Raw genomic sequence first — 15,533 nt, 5'->3', positions numbered from 1 at the left:
CTTCAAATACTTTGATGCAGTAGGCCATAAAACCTTCATCAACCAAATGAGCATTGGAGAGGATGTCTTCCACTGGTTCACCGCCTACTTAGAACACTGCCATCGGTTTATTTAGGATATATGACCAGATCATCAACTCCACAACTAATAATCCATGAAATTCAACCTCTTCAACCAGGATCCCTTGGTAACCATTCTCGTCAGCAGCAAAATCCACATCCACCAATACGCAAAGGAGGATAAACAGCCCTACCTGAAACTATCATGCATTAAAGACATCCACCACAAAGCAATTAGTTACTTACCTCTAACTCCAGTTCTCCAGCATTGGTATCCTTCATAAGATTCACCTGCTGTGAATATTCCTGGTGCTTAGGCTCTGAATCCTCGGTAAAAAATAGAGCAGTTTAATTTTAAACCGAAAACGTCAGTCACTTTAGTGCTCTATTGTCATAATTTTGGGTTAGACTGCCCACAGCTAATGGAAAGGACTCCCTTAGCTCCACCCCTGGAGGACATCTTCAGATTTTGTTTTAGGGCATGTAAAGTAGCAGTATTAACCAAGAAGAGCCATAAGCGGGGTAGGTGGGAGGGTCTGTGAGAGGGCATCTGCTATTCCCCAGGTCCGAACGCGCACTACGTCTCCCATTGTGCATCGTTCCCCACAAACTCCTGTCTCCCATGTTGCTTCTCATCCCTGGCCAACAAGACATGCATGGCTCTATCGCGGTAAGGCCTGTCCATACTCACAGTTCGGTGGGAGTAGACGGTCATGGTCCTGTAAACTATCCCATGCCGCAGATGCAGCTGTCCCTGGCCCTGTTGCGGTCAGGTGCTGCTTCGGGCTGGAGCTTGGCTTGGACGAGGTTTCGCTACCCGAAGGAAGCTACCGCCCAAGGGGGTGGGGCGGTGTCAGCTGGGGCACTGTATGCAGCACGGCTCGCAAGGAGCCCGCTTATTGGATAGTCGTCGGAAAGGGTCTGTCTCATTACAGAAGCGCTAATGTTTGTTTATGTTCTTTTCTTTGGGATTGCAGATTTAGAGAGACACAGAACACTGGAAAGAGGAAGACGAAGGATTCCACTGAGCATATTGAGGTGTTGTTCAGGCTGACTAATAGACGGCATCCGTACTCCAGAACCCTGCTTCGAACTTTTGAGAATTATTGAATTATTAGGCTCTTTCACGAGCGAGCAGCATTATTACCTGAATAAAGGACTATTTACTTTAAGGCAAACCGTCTCCAACCTGATATCTTCATAGGGTCGCATTTGAATCTATGAAAGGTACCAATGATGGAGAGTTACAGGTAAGGAACTCATTCCTTCTCCAGCATTGGATCTTTCATACATTCACATGCTGTGAATACACTACAAAGCAATACCATATAACCATAATGGACGGAGGTAAGCTCCTTGCAGCAAACACTTACCACAGGAACTCTAACCTCACGCAAACAGGTAGCAGAGTATTGCCTGGCTGACCTTAGAGTCTGCGGCAGAATCTCTGTCGACACAGTAGAACTTTGTGAAGGTGTTCACTGACCTCCACGTCGCTGTTCTGCAGATGTCCAGAAGTGGGGTGCCAGAAAGGAGGGCCGTAGTAGCGACCACAGATCTGGTGGTGTGAGCCCTAGGCCTGCCCTGCCCGCCTGCTGGTGGCAGGAGGTGCAGAATGAAATCCATCTGGCAATAGAAGCTTTTGACAGTGCCTCTGAGCTTCCAGATGGACCAAATGTTACAAAAAGCTGTGAAGTCTGCTGCAAGGGCTTACTGCGGGAGACAATGGGCCTCATTACACGGATGGCGGTAGGGATTTACCGGTACCGGTAAAAGCGCCATGGCTCACCGCCTACCGGGTAACGAGGCCCATAGTATTTCAAAGCACACACGACATCTAAAGTGTGCAAAGAACACTGGCAACACCATGGGCTCAATGAGGTGAAACGCGATTGCATCTTGGACACAAATAAAGATTGGTACGTAGAACCACGTTGGATTGGTGGAACATTAGGTAAGGTGCTTTGCAGGAAAATGCCTGTATTTCGTCTACCCATCTGGCAGAGGCAATGGCGACCAGCAAAGCGGTCTTCCCAGATAGGAATTTTAATGGGGCCTTGTGCATAGGCTCAAATGGTGGCTTCATTAGGATGGTGTGTTCAACGTTTAGTTCCCACATCGGCGCTGGCCGCTTGATTGGAAGGAACAAACGAAAGAGACCTTTGAGAAACACCTTGATAAATCTTTGGGACCAAAGTGAAGGTGCGACCGGAGAACGGCTATACCTTGTAAATGCACCTTAATGGATGAGTGAGCCAATCCGCCCTGTGCTAAAGACAACAAGTAAGGGGGTGCTGCTGAGCAGCCTGCAAAATGGTTGCACTTCTTTAAGCCTCTGTGATCGCCTTGGCGTATCCAGCCCGTTCGTTGCTTAAATAGTATGACCAGCGGGAGGAAAGTGAATAATCCCCTGTCAGAACCCCTGCAGCACCAGTTGGCAGACTTTGAAGGGGCTACTTAACTCCTTGCTGGAGTATTTGGACTCTGTACAAATGAGGCCGTGTGGGCAATGGTGAGGGGAGGAGCCGCTGTGGCTGCTGGCACAGGAGGTGCCGTACCGCGCTGAAACCTTTTCACTCCGCTCAACATGCAGACGTGTACTGGGTGTATGCTGGGGGCCTGACACCGTGAGGGAGTATCCAGGATGTAGAGAGAGGAGCGCTGCAGGCGCCTGGCATGTGGAGGACTCTGCAGGCGCTGATCGAGCCGACATCACCCATGGTGCCTTGCAACGGCTGTCAGCAGTGTTCTAGGCAGACAGGAGTTGCTGTGTTGTAGGAGAGCATAGGAGCTGGCCCTGTGGCTCCTGCTCACAGCCTGTGACCGGAGCCTGACTTGTGTGCAGACACCCAGCCTGGATGCTGCTGGGGAGAAGTGGCGATCCCGGAGGATGTCGGGCAACCCTTTGTGAATTATTAGTGACAGCGCCTGGCCTGCAGCGCTGCTGCTGTGTGCTCACTGCAGGGACTAGCGTTGGGCTGACCGACGGTGGCGCATGGTTGACGGGGCCTGAGGTGGTGGCCTGTGATTCCCTGCTGACGGCTGGGTGCATTGAGGCCCATTGTGAGGGTTCTCTTGTATCGGGGGGGCTCATACTGTTGCCCATAAGTCAGTGCAGACTGCCAGCCCTGCATATTGGATACTGGAGGTATTGTTTGTTTGGGACTGCCATCATAGTGATGCTGCACAACAGTTGACTCTGAGATGCTCCTTACTGCTGGCCCCCATGAGGCTACAGTGGGTGACTTTGGAAGTTCTGTTGCCCAAGTAAGGTATGAATTGCTGTGTGGCTTCTTGGTGGGTTGCCCCCCATTTGTACAGTAATGTTGGCTTGTATCCTGCAGCTGCCATGATGAAAGGAGGGGGTAACCAGAAGCAGCAGAGTAGCTTGGAGGCGTTTTTACGCCAGCCTAGCAGGCCGCGCGTTGGGCCATCTCCTGTCTTGAGCAAACAGGGTATGGAGAGCAGGGCACAGCGAATCGCAAACAGCTAATTGAGAGTATGAAGGCTGGATTCACCATAATGACGGATAAGCTGGATGCCATAACCACTAACATCAGTACGCTTAAAGGCAAAATGGAATGGGTGTGTTCAAGGGTGACAGAGGCGGAGGCGCACATCGGAGTGACGGTGGATGACATTGTAACCCTCAAGAACCAAGTGACGGTAATGGCCAAGGATTTAGTCTTGCTTAAATGTGATGACTTGGAATCCAGGTCTAGGAGGAATAACGTCTGCATCGGGGGGCTCCCTGAGGGCTTTGGCCATGGCCCGATGGAAGAGGCGACTGAGAATCTACTTAAAGATTTGCCTGGGAACCAGGCCTTCTCGTCAACGTTGGTTATTGAAAGGGCATATAGAACGCCGTTGCTGAGACCTAAACCGGGTGCCCCCTCATCCAGCCCATCATTGTGAGGCTCCTGAACTACCGAGATCGGGACACCATATTGTATCTGGTGAGAGAAAAAGGCCCCTTGAGATATAAGGACACCATGGGCCTCATTACACGGATGGCGGTATTAGCACATGGACCAAGGTGCTATTAGCACCTTGGTCCATGCTGGTAAAATACCGGCACCGCCTTGGTGGAAGGGGGAATTACCGCCCCATTCCAAGGTTGGCAGGGCGGTAATTCCCCCTTCCACCACTGCCCTTCCCCATTCCCATTTTTGGCCCATAGGGCATAATGGGAATGGGGAAGGTGCTAATTACGGCACCGCAATTTTGCGATGCCGTAATTAGCACCAAGGTCCCTTAGCAAAAAGCAGACGTTAAAGCACCAACCCGCTAAGGGACCTCGTAGTAAGGTGGTAATGGTTAACGGTCACCGTTAACATTAACGGTGACCGTTAACCATTACCGCCATCTGTGTAATGAGGCCCCATGACTGATATTTACCCGGGTTTTTCCACTGCCATCCAATTAGAACACAGATCTTTTCTGGGAGCCAAAAAGTTGCTTAGAGAAAGGGCAGCCCTGTATGCAATGCTCTTTACAACTGCAACTGCAAATACAACATAGTGGTAAAGTCCTTTTTTCCACGATACCTGAGGAAACAGTGGCCTTTATTGAGGCCAACATACCCATCCAGGCTCTTCAAGATACTAACGAGGAGTCAGAAATATTGTCCTTTTCCACCTGTGGATAGCTCTGTGTACTGCAAATGATCCTGGCACACCTGCTGCCGCTGGTGTTTACGGCCTAGTATCGTCTTCATTTTCTACTCACTCCTTTTTGGGTGTGCAGACTTGGTCGATATACTGTGCAGTAATGTAGGGCAGGCAAACAAGTTCATTGTTCATATATACTTGACATAGTTGGGCAGGATAGTATCGGAGGCTGAAGGAAGCAGAAGCGGCGGTCCCCTATGCAATGTGACTGGTATGGTACCAGCATTATTGTTGGGGTTGGGGGGGGTGATGGGGTTTCACATGGCACTGTTTGGGAGGGCGATGAGGGAAGGGTAATGCGGGAAGGGTTGTTGGGGTGAAATTGTTTAAAACGTGTTTAAGCAAACACACAGTACAGGTCATTGTTCTTAACATCTTCCTTATTTTGAGATACGAAATAGGTGGGGATGTGGTAACATGCAATTTACTTTAGGTCTCTATGGAGACTGTTAATATTCTGAGCTGGAATGAGATAGAACTCAGAAATTATTCCAAGGCCAGGAAGTTAGTGTCACATGTGAACCGACATAATATCCACATTTTGGTTCAGCATGAAACCAATGCTCGAGGTAATGGGAATGTTACTTTTGCTAAGGGCTAGGGGGCCAATAGGCTTTACACAAATTACTTGACACAGTCCAGAGTGGTCTTGACCATAATCCATAAATGTGTTTGAGTTATTACACTTGCATGTTGACCAGGACGGTCAATTTGTTGTAGTACACTGTAAGCTGTTGAGTAAGGAAGTGCTGCTGGTGAATTTGTATGGGCCCAACCTGGATGACCCGATATTCTACACGGGCTTAACGGACATCCTCATGACTTACCCGTTGACGCCAATCATATGGGGAGGGGATATGAATACAATTTTAAACTTAAACCTAAATCGCATGGGTAGAGCGCCCAATCACTATCGAAGGTGGCAAGCTGTGGTTTACACCCAATGAAGGGCCTTAGCCTGAGCGACATATGGCAGACTTTATATCCGACGGCTCAGGATTCTTTTACCATTCATCGGTGCATGACATGTCCTCTAGGATAGATTTATTTTTAATCTTGGTTTTTAATCTTGGAGTGCCTGGTGGGGTAGATAGTGTTGGCCAATTTACTTCCCCATACGTATTTAGATCACTCACCTATAATACTTTTTGAAATACTTTTCAAAGCCAACAGCAGCTAGGAGATATGGGAAGGGAAGCAGCCTGGCAGGGTGTTGTCGAATCTGGTCCGGATGGAAAAGAGGTACGAATTATATAATTGGTGTGCGTGATGAGACCAGAAAGATTCGGTACTCTGACCAGGGTATTAATGACGTTTTTGTGCAATTTTATGAAACGTATATAGGGCGCAAGATAAAAATGATGAAGCGGGCCTACAGGCCCTATTGGGGACTATTCCGATTCGGTTCTTGCGGACAGTGCCAAAGGGCAGATAAATACTGCCTCAACTGTAGAAGAAATTCTACAGGTAATTAGAATACCTACCGAGAAATAAATCCCCAGGACCAGACAGGCTTACTGCAGACTGCTTACTGCAGACTTTTATATCCAGTATGGGGCTCTCCTAGCCCCCTATTTACTGAAAATGTGGGAGGAATCAATGCAGACGGGGCAATTCCCAGAGACTCTTCGGGAAGCTACTATTATAGTTATGTTAAAACCTGCTAAGCCCTGTGAGGAATGCGGCTCTTGCAGGCTGCTATCTCTCATAAAGGTGGACATTAGTACATCACGATCAGGCTGGTTTCATACCAGGAAAATCCACATCTTTGAACCTTATCCGACTATTTAATATAATGTCCTGCCTTTCACCTACTGCTCAAGCGGTGGCGGTAGCCTTAGATGCACAAAAGATGTTTGAAATGGTGTCCTGGTCATTTCTGTTTAAGGTGCTGCATAAATGTAACCTGGGTGAGCGAATAATTTGCTACATCAAACTCCTATACTCGTGGCCGCCTGCCACTGTACGGGTCAATGCAGTACAGTTTAGGTCGTTCGCGCAAGGTAGGGGCACACATCAAGGTTGCCCGCTATTGCCCATGCTTTTTGCCTTGGCAATTGAGCCTACGGCAGACTTGATTCGACATCGCCACAGGAAGTGGAGAAATCGGTTAGCAGGATAGCCATAGATCATCTCGCTATATGCAGATGATGTGTACCTGTATATTAGGGGTGCTCAAAATAATTTAGACCCTATCATGGAGGACATTGCTCAAATTGGCCAGTATTTGGGATTTACTGTGAATTATGGTAAATCGGAGGCATTCCCTCTAACCGACAGCACATCCATAGCCCGGGGGGAATTCCATTCACAATGGGTACCGGGCAGGTTCAAGTATCTAGGCGTCATAGTCTCCAGAGATAGAGGTACACTGATGGCCGATAACTTCACAACCCACGCTATGTACACACATACGAAAATGGATCCTTGGTCAAAGGTACCAATGTCACTGGCTGGCTGGTTAGCACTGATTAAAATGGTTTTGGTGCTCAAGTTACTGTATTTGTTGGTCAATGTACCAATGTGGCCAGGGAAGCAGTACTTCAGAGAATAGTGACATGTCTAGATTTCTGTGGCACTCTGGAGCCATTAGGAAAAAATGGTAGGCCATGGCGAGACCTTAAAACAAAGGGGGTTTACTAAGCCGCACATGGAGATATATTGGTTGGCCGGTCAGGGGCAGTTTCAAACTTATTGATATGGATCAGATGGGCTACAACCACATGTTAAGCTAGAGAGGGCAGCAGCAGAGGACATAGACATGAAATTCTTGGTACTAGACACCAGCTACACAGATGAGTGCCCGTCTGATCCTGTACAGACTACTTTATTCGCCTGGAGAGCCATCTTTGGGAGAACTGCAGCAAGCAAACCGTATTACCGGTGGTTACCACTGTGGAAATTCCCAGCCCTTTCCCTTACATGGGATGTTTCGCTGAGATTGAATTGGACTAGAATGTGGTATCAAGCAATAGGGGATTTGTTTCCCGGAGAGACAGTTTCTGATGCCCCACACTTGGCGGGAAGAGCATAAGGGTACGCCTACAGAGCTGCTTCAGTTTTATAGGCTGAGGCCTGCCATCCAAAAAGATGGAAATGCTATCTGATTGAGCCTCCTGAGAATGCACTGGTTGTTCTTATATCCAACTGTTATGGTTGCCATAGGATACTGGCCGCCCTATATATGGGGATTCCAGATAGGCTCCTGGAGAGACATGTGATGAATCCAATGGGAGTCATCGCTGTTTTCCTGGTGGTGACCTCCTCCCATGTGGCCTGGGCATGGCAGCCGTAACCTGATCCTGACCCCGTGATTGGCTGTATGAAGGAGGATGACATGGAAGGAGATAGCCTCTGGGGAGATGTCATGGCTTCATTGGATGAGAAATGGTTCCCCATATGCCCATGAAGAAAACACCTTGATACCCATACCCTAAAGGCCTATTGCCATCCATCTATACCGCCCTTTAGGGAAAATAGAGAACACTTTTCCCAAAACCCTTCAGGCCAAACATCCATCCCTGGTCTAAAAAGTAAGAGCTCCGGGACTACCTTCTCCAGTTCGAATTCCCCTCCATATAAAACTGGCTTATCATATGGAACCATTGAGAGTGTTTTCCCAAGTAATCTGCATCAGTTAACATCAATGGACTCCATTTCCCACAAATACCCCAATACTGGGATGAGGAGGAGGAAGGAAGGGATCGATGCAGAGGAGCCTCAAGATCAATGAGCGTGCTAGTTGGTTTCAGAGTGCACCTGTGTGCGGGACATTTAAAGATTGAAAACAAACTCTAGGAGGCTGCTGTTTGGGAGAAGTCCTTACACCTCTCTGTGAGGCGTTTGGAATCTGGAAGCACGAACCAGTGTGGCGCAGCCAAGGGGATCGCCAGTAAGGAGGCAGAGGAACATTACGCAACCAGGACCTGCTGCAGAGATGCCAGGAACCAAGGCAAGATTCCTGGGCATTGGGCAACCTGAGAAAGCAATGTTTCACCTACCAGGACCTGAAGGAAGGCCGGCGTGTGGAAGCGGAGCCGTGAAAGAAACTGGAACAACGTGGAAGCAGTCCAGAGTAGAAAACAGCAGCAAAGCTTTGCCGCGTAAGCACGAACGGGTCCGAAGACGCCACACAGAGCCTGTGAGTCAACCCAAGCAAAGTGGGGCCCATGGGGCGTTTCGGCAACCGCAACAAGCACAATTTGTAAACTTTAAAACCACAGAAACAGAGAGATTATAGAGATTGTTTGCAAACCAAGAAGTCATATTGCAAATACGAACCCCAGCCATATATGAGTGTATGGAATGTAGATAAGGGGGAGCCCAGAGTGAATGTTGAAACAACCAGATATACAAAGCCAAAGAAGATATATGCAACTGTGGAAGTAAAAGAGGAACTGTTACCTAGGGAAATAAGAAGTCCTGGCATACGAGTAAACCAGGCAGCTAAAAGTGCATGAGAAGTCCTGGCAGGGGAGTAAACCAGGCAGTCAGAAGTGCATAAGAAGTCCTGGCAGGGGAGTTTCCCCAGCAGTTGCAAATCTACATTAAGTCCCAAGGAAGGACTGTGTTTGTTGAACAAAGAAGGCACTACAAGTCTAAGTAGCTTTGTAACTAACAGGATTGTTGTGGCCAAGAAAAACACAAAGAACTGTTAGACCAAGAATCACTGGCATAGTGTTGAAGAATCCAGGGGAAGGGAATCGCCCTCTGGACCCAAGCTTATTTTGCCTTGGAGAACTTTTACATTGGAGCTGTTATCATTTTCATTGATTAACTCTTTTTTGTAATCACCACGTTAAAGACATTTCCATTTTCACCTTATAATTTGGTTTGTAGTGTGAGGGTCAGGATAGAACGTTTGGACACAAGGATTTTGACATCCTAGTACAGACAGCTCCTTAGTTTTTGGTTATGGATAGGGAGATTCCTCTAAGAGCAGGGTCAGAGAGGCCTTTTCCCAACTTGTTTTATGTTAATAAAAGTCTTTAACCAAAAACATGGCAATTTTGTGTCCGACTTTCATTTCTGACTCCTCACAGAGGTGGGCGGCGGAATTGGAGTTGGAAGTGACTGATGGACATTGGAGGTCCATGGGCCTCATTACGAGGTAGGAGGTAGCCATGGTGGTATTTGTACCATGGCTAACCCCTTACCGCATTCCGGGTCCGGGTTCCCGAAATAGGGACTTACCGGGTCATTCCAACCTTGGAGGACCCGGTAAGTCTCCATTCCGAGAACCATTCCCCATTCCCATTTGAGCTCCTTTAGGGCTCAATGGGAATGGGGATGGAGCTAATAACGGGCCCGCTAATAGCGGGCCCGTTATTAGCTCCCTAGTCCCTTAGTGGCTCCTGCTAAGGGCGCCTGGTAAAACCAGGTGCCCATAGTGGGACCCGCTAAGGAACCTCGGAATATGGGGGTAAGGGATTACCGCCACCCTTACCGTTGCCGGTAATCCCTTACCACCTACCTCGTAATGACCCCCAGTGTCAATGAATATGGAATTGAAACTAATCCAGTATAAAATCCTTCACAAGTTGCATTACACACCGCGCAAGTTGGGGAAACTATCCCCCCAACATTATGATCGCTGCCCGAGATGTGATGCAGATGGAGGTTATGCACATATGCTATGGTCCTGCCCAGAGCTCGAATGGTTCTGGGAAAGCGTCTATGATATATTATCTACTATAATAGTGAAGCAGTTGCTGAAGTCGCCTATGAGTGTCCTATTTGGGTTGTGGAGGGAGGTCCCTGAGCGGTGTCTGCGGTCCTTTCTGAATATTGGATACATGGCAGCTAAGCGCTGTATCTTACAAAAATGGAAAGACTTACATCCTACCAATGACCGGGACTGACTGAGGGAATTAACATGGGTCAGTGACTGTGAAGATATTTATATAACAAGGCAGCCGATCTCTTCCCGGTCAAAAGACATATGGGGTGAATTTCAGGCATTCCCTGAAAAAGACTAAAATAGTTATATGTAACACTGACTGAACCACATGATCAATATAGCACTGATTTTATCCATCAACAACAATATGATGATTAGTTTTATTGTGCTTGCCAAACCTAAATAAAGTTTTTAAAAAAAATACAAGTAAGGCAGCACGGCTGCTGTTTGAATAGGGAAAGGGTTTAGCTTCTTGGCTTTGCACCATATCTTAAACAGCAAGTGCAGAGGGAGCGCAAGCCCACGCTAGAACGTCTTTGCAGTCTTGAGGGAGCGGGATAGCGCTGAATTCTAGGAACACAGGAGTCAAGCTGGGTGAGAGAGGCTAGATTGTGGTGAAGAATGTCTCATTTGGTCTTGCACAGCAGATTGTGAAGAGGGTAAAGTCTCATTGGGGTCACAGAGGAGAGTTCTAGGAGGTTGAAGTACCGGAACTGCCTTGGACATGTCGGAGCCACTAAAATTAGTTTGCGCTGATGTTGTCTGAAGACACTTAGAACCGGAGCCACCAGCAGAATTGGAGAGGTATTTCCCTGTTCAAGGGAACCAGAAGGCATCCCCCAGGCTCTCGGGGTAGGGAAACCTGCAGGAGAAAGCTGTGCACTGTTTGTTCTGGTAGGTGGCAAATAGGTCTATGTCCGGGGTTCTCCACAAGTAGAAAACCTGCTGGAGCTTATTCTCCGTCAACTCCCACTCATGACAAGAGCGAACCTCCCTGCTGAGGGAATCGCCATGGTATTCTGCAGTCCCGGGAGATGAAGGGGAACGAGGAACAAGTGTCATAGGGACTGCGCCTCAACGACAGGGATTGGTATCTTGCAGCCTCCTGTTTGCAGATGTAGAACATCGTAGTGGTGTCATCCAAAAAGATCCGTACCACCTTTCCTGTGACTCTTGGAAGGAATGACTTGAGCGCTCAAAAGACGGCACACAGCTCCAGGAGATTGCTATGGAGAGCCTTCTCCTCTTTTGTCCAAAGTCCCCTGGCATGTAGATTGTCAAAGTGTGCATCCCAGGCCTCTAGGGAAGCATCTGTGGTGACTGTAACCTGGTGAAAGGGCAGCCGAAAGGGGGAGCCCTGAACTAGATGGGTCTTGATGGACCACCAGTGTAAGGGCTCCCTGAAACGGTGGTTCAGTTTGATCTGGTCCTGACAAGACCCTGAGATTTGCGTCCAGCAAGCGCCAACTTGCAGGGGCTGCATGTTGAGCCTGCAATGAGGTATCAGAGGGATGCAGGAGGACATCATGCCTTGAAAGGACTTGTAGCTGCGGACAGATACCAATAGTGACACTGAGAGCTGTTGCCCATTTGCTAAGAGGGTGTTTACTATGACAATTCACAGGATCTCATCACTTCTCCCCAGGGGGGAGCCCTTCCCTGTGATAGTAGGGAGGTGAGACTGCTACACGATAGTCCCCCTATGAGTGGTAAAAAGTGGGAGGACTTCACAGGGAGTGACTCCCCCTATGGGAATAAGGACTCCCGTTCCATGATGGAACTCCCTAATCCTCCTTTGCTAAAAACTATGAAACCCTTAAGATCTGCCGAGGTTCAGGCTGACAGTAATACTGTGTACTATACTAATACTCCTTCTCTTATTCCTGTACGATTAGACATCTTTAATATTAACACTCCCTCTAAACAGAATGTGTACTATGAAGTTACTGAGAAGAACATTCACAGAGTCATGCAGAACACTCATGGGAAAGACACTGGGACGAGATGGCCCCAAGGAGGCACAACTAAGCCCAACTACAGACTATGGCCCTCCGCTGGGAAGGTCCCAGTCCAACAAGATAAAAAGCAGAGAAAGACTAATTAAGGAGATCAACAGGTGCAAAGCCTAGTCAGCTCGGGAGATTAGAACCAGGAAAGAAGACAGGACGTTGCAGGAGCAACCTAGACACTGAAGGGACGCCGGCTGCCGACCTAAAGAGTCTTTCTATGGGCGAGCGAGAGCAAGCCGAACTCGAAGCTGGAATCCGGGAGACAGTGGAGTGACCTTGAGGAGGTGGATCAAGTGCTGCCACAACAACGCCAATACTGCCTGCCTGGAACGATACACAGCGGAACCACAGAGAGAGAAGAGCAAAGCCGAACAAGCTTTCACTGGCAAAGCAGAAGCCTGACACAACAGGAAGAACCAGTGATGTGCTCCGACCAAGTAAAGGTAACAATAGCTATGGGAGACCTGTTAGGGGAGTGGGGCATGTGAAGCAAGCCTCGGGAGTAATCTCCCTTGTCTCAGTAGTTGCATGAGAATAGGAATTGTGAATGAGGGGATGGTCGGTGGTGTCCTGAAAAATTCCAGCGGATGAGGGATAGCACCCATTTGTCAGTGGTGATCTTTCTCCACTCTTGGACGAATTCCGACAGTCTTCCTCCCACTGGGGTGCTGAAGTGGGTGTCACGCGACGCCTTGGTTATTGGCGTCTATGGCCCCGTTGGAGTCACTACCACACTTCCTGATTTCCAGCACGCCTTCAACTACGTACATGCAGCGGTCTAGTTCTTTTACGTTGTATGACATCTGCGCGTTGCAACCTTTCGGTCAGCCGTGTTTTTCCTTGGCTGCCGTTGTTGTGCTACGCTTTGTGTCCCGGTCTCTTCCAGTTTCTTTTCTTGTTATCTTTCTCTTCTTACTTCCTCTCTGCCCGTACTCCTTCGTGTTTATGCTACTTTCCAGTGTGTGGACCTCGATACGGGTTACTTTCTAGCAGCCTCGCCCCATCTTCCCTTCACTTTCTGTCCTGCTGCCTATTGCTTTGGGCTTTCGTTGTTGTCTGAACTCCAATTCTACTACTTCAGATTCCTGCGTCCACATTTGGACGAATACTTTCTTCCACCCGAATCCTGCATCTTCCAGTCCAGCTGCCACAATTCCGAGGGTTTTTTTGCCACGTTTGGCTTTTTCCCCTAATTTGTCCCTCCCGGGAGGGGGGTCCTCAGGGAAGTGCTCTCTAGTAGCCTTCACTGTGGCTTCCTCTCGTGCGAGACTCAAACTTCAAAACAAAAAGGAGAAGGACCACAGATCCCATCGATCCTTGAGCCCAGTGGAAGAGGACACGATTTACTCAGGTGAGAAGGTGGAGGAGGGAAAGTGGGACACTCAGCCACAACAAGAAAAGGAAGTTGACAGTGGGAGGGAACAGTGTCGGGAGTGCCAGGCCTGCTTGGACGACTGGCCCCTGGACTGAGGAGAGCCGAATCAGCGTTGATTTGCCCTGTTAGATTGGGATTGTTGTCTGTAAGGGTCCGGTGAGGTGTAGGCCAGATCTTTGTAGGATGGAGACTGGAAGGGGAACGGTATTCCCTCAAAGATCTGGAGAATTGAGGCTTTTGTGAACGAAAGGACTGACGCATTTGTTGCAAGGTCCTTAGGGAGCATGCCGTATCAGTATCCATCTTGATGGTTTGGAGGGTTCCGTCCACCTTATTACCAAAGAGATCAACTGGGTTGTCGACAACTTTAGTTTGGACTTCAGGAAGGAAGTCGGTTGCCTTTAACCATTCTTGTCGACGCAGGGCAGCTCCATTTTCAAGTTGCCGAAACCCTGTATCTTCCATGTCTATTGAGACTGAGATGGCGTGGTCGGATGATGCTTCATATTTCTGGAGTATATCTACGCCTCTTGCCTTTTATATTCCAGAAGGAACTCAAGAATGGGCCCCAGCTTAAACCACCATTATCAGTCATATCTGGCAGGAATGGCCATGCATTAACCACCTTGATGGTATTGGTGGCTGTAGTGCTAATTTTCTTTCCGGAATCATTGAGGCACTTACACTCCTTATCAGGTGGGGCAGAGCAGGAAGAAGATGAATTCGCAGATTGCTTGTGTTCAGCTGCGTAAATCACAGAGTCCGGCATTGGTTGCCTTTGCAGGCATGAAGGCGTCATGTCTGGGTCCCTGTACTTCTTGTTGAACCTCTCCTTTTTGGGAGGCGCGGATGATGGGTTGGTCATGATGAGAAGACCATCCTCCCATATGACGTTTAGGAGGGGTACTGCCAGGACGGACTTCCTGTGCTGCTCACGCCATTGGTAAAGGCGGCTATCCATCTTTTGCTACTCTGGCATTAAACCGAACATCTTGGTGGCCCTACCCATCAAGGCATGAAAGGACCCAATGTTGTCTGTGGACAATCCCTGGTGGGGACTACTTCTGGTTTGCCATCAGCTGGAATTATATTGTCAAACTCGTCAGACGTGTCAGTGGTGTGGACGGATTGTTGCTGGTCGTCAGGTCTGTGCTCAGACTCTGTCAACTGCAGTGGCATCTGCAGTCGCTGTTCCTCTACTGAGAGGCAAAGGGCAGCTGGTACCTGACTGGCCCTGGTTGATGGATCATGAGCACCTGGTGTGGTTGAATTGCAGGAAGTAACCTCTGCTGAAACTCAGATACAAGAGCTTTCAGTGTATCCAGAATGGCCATAGAAGCGTCTCTAGGGGCAGGTGGTACCGGAATATCCATTGGATTTGGGGCCTCCTGACCTGGAGGCACCTGAACTGGCACTGTTGTTGGAGGGGGCATGTCCGGTATTGGGGTGGATGGGCTGAATTCCCCTTCCGAAGAAACAGAAAGTAGCTCTTCAAGGACATCATCCAATGAGTCTGAAAACTAGGTTCTGGGTTGGTACACAGGGCGAGAGGGTGCAAGCAAAGCTGATGACTTCAGCGGCGACAGCATAACGGATGCGTTTTTTGCAGCAGATGACGTGGAATTAGTTGCTGTTGACGATGATGTTGATGCGATGGCACTTGATTCCACCAGTGGCAGTGATACAGTCATCGATGAAGTTTTTTTGAAATTGTCAATGATGAGGATTTTATTGTAGTTG

The 15,533-nt window shown here is 48.6% G+C and overlaps 1 protein-coding gene across 1 annotated transcript in view; it reads right to left on the bottom strand.

Annotated features, from left to right (window-relative positions):
- The window catches only part of PLA2G6 (phospholipase A2 group VI), an 840,871-nt gene that overhangs the window by 431,568 nt on the left and 393,770 nt on the right, over nt 1–15,533 (bottom strand). The window lies entirely within an intron of this gene.

Source organism: Ambystoma mexicanum, chromosome 3q (assembly GCF_040938575.1).
Source record: "Ambystoma mexicanum isolate Mex_15411 chromosome 3q, UKY_AmexF1_1, whole genome shotgun sequence".
Lineage (NCBI taxonomy): Eukaryota > Metazoa > Chordata > Amphibia > Caudata > Ambystomatidae > Ambystoma > Ambystoma mexicanum.
This window is presented reverse-complemented; position numbering and strand designations above follow the sequence as displayed.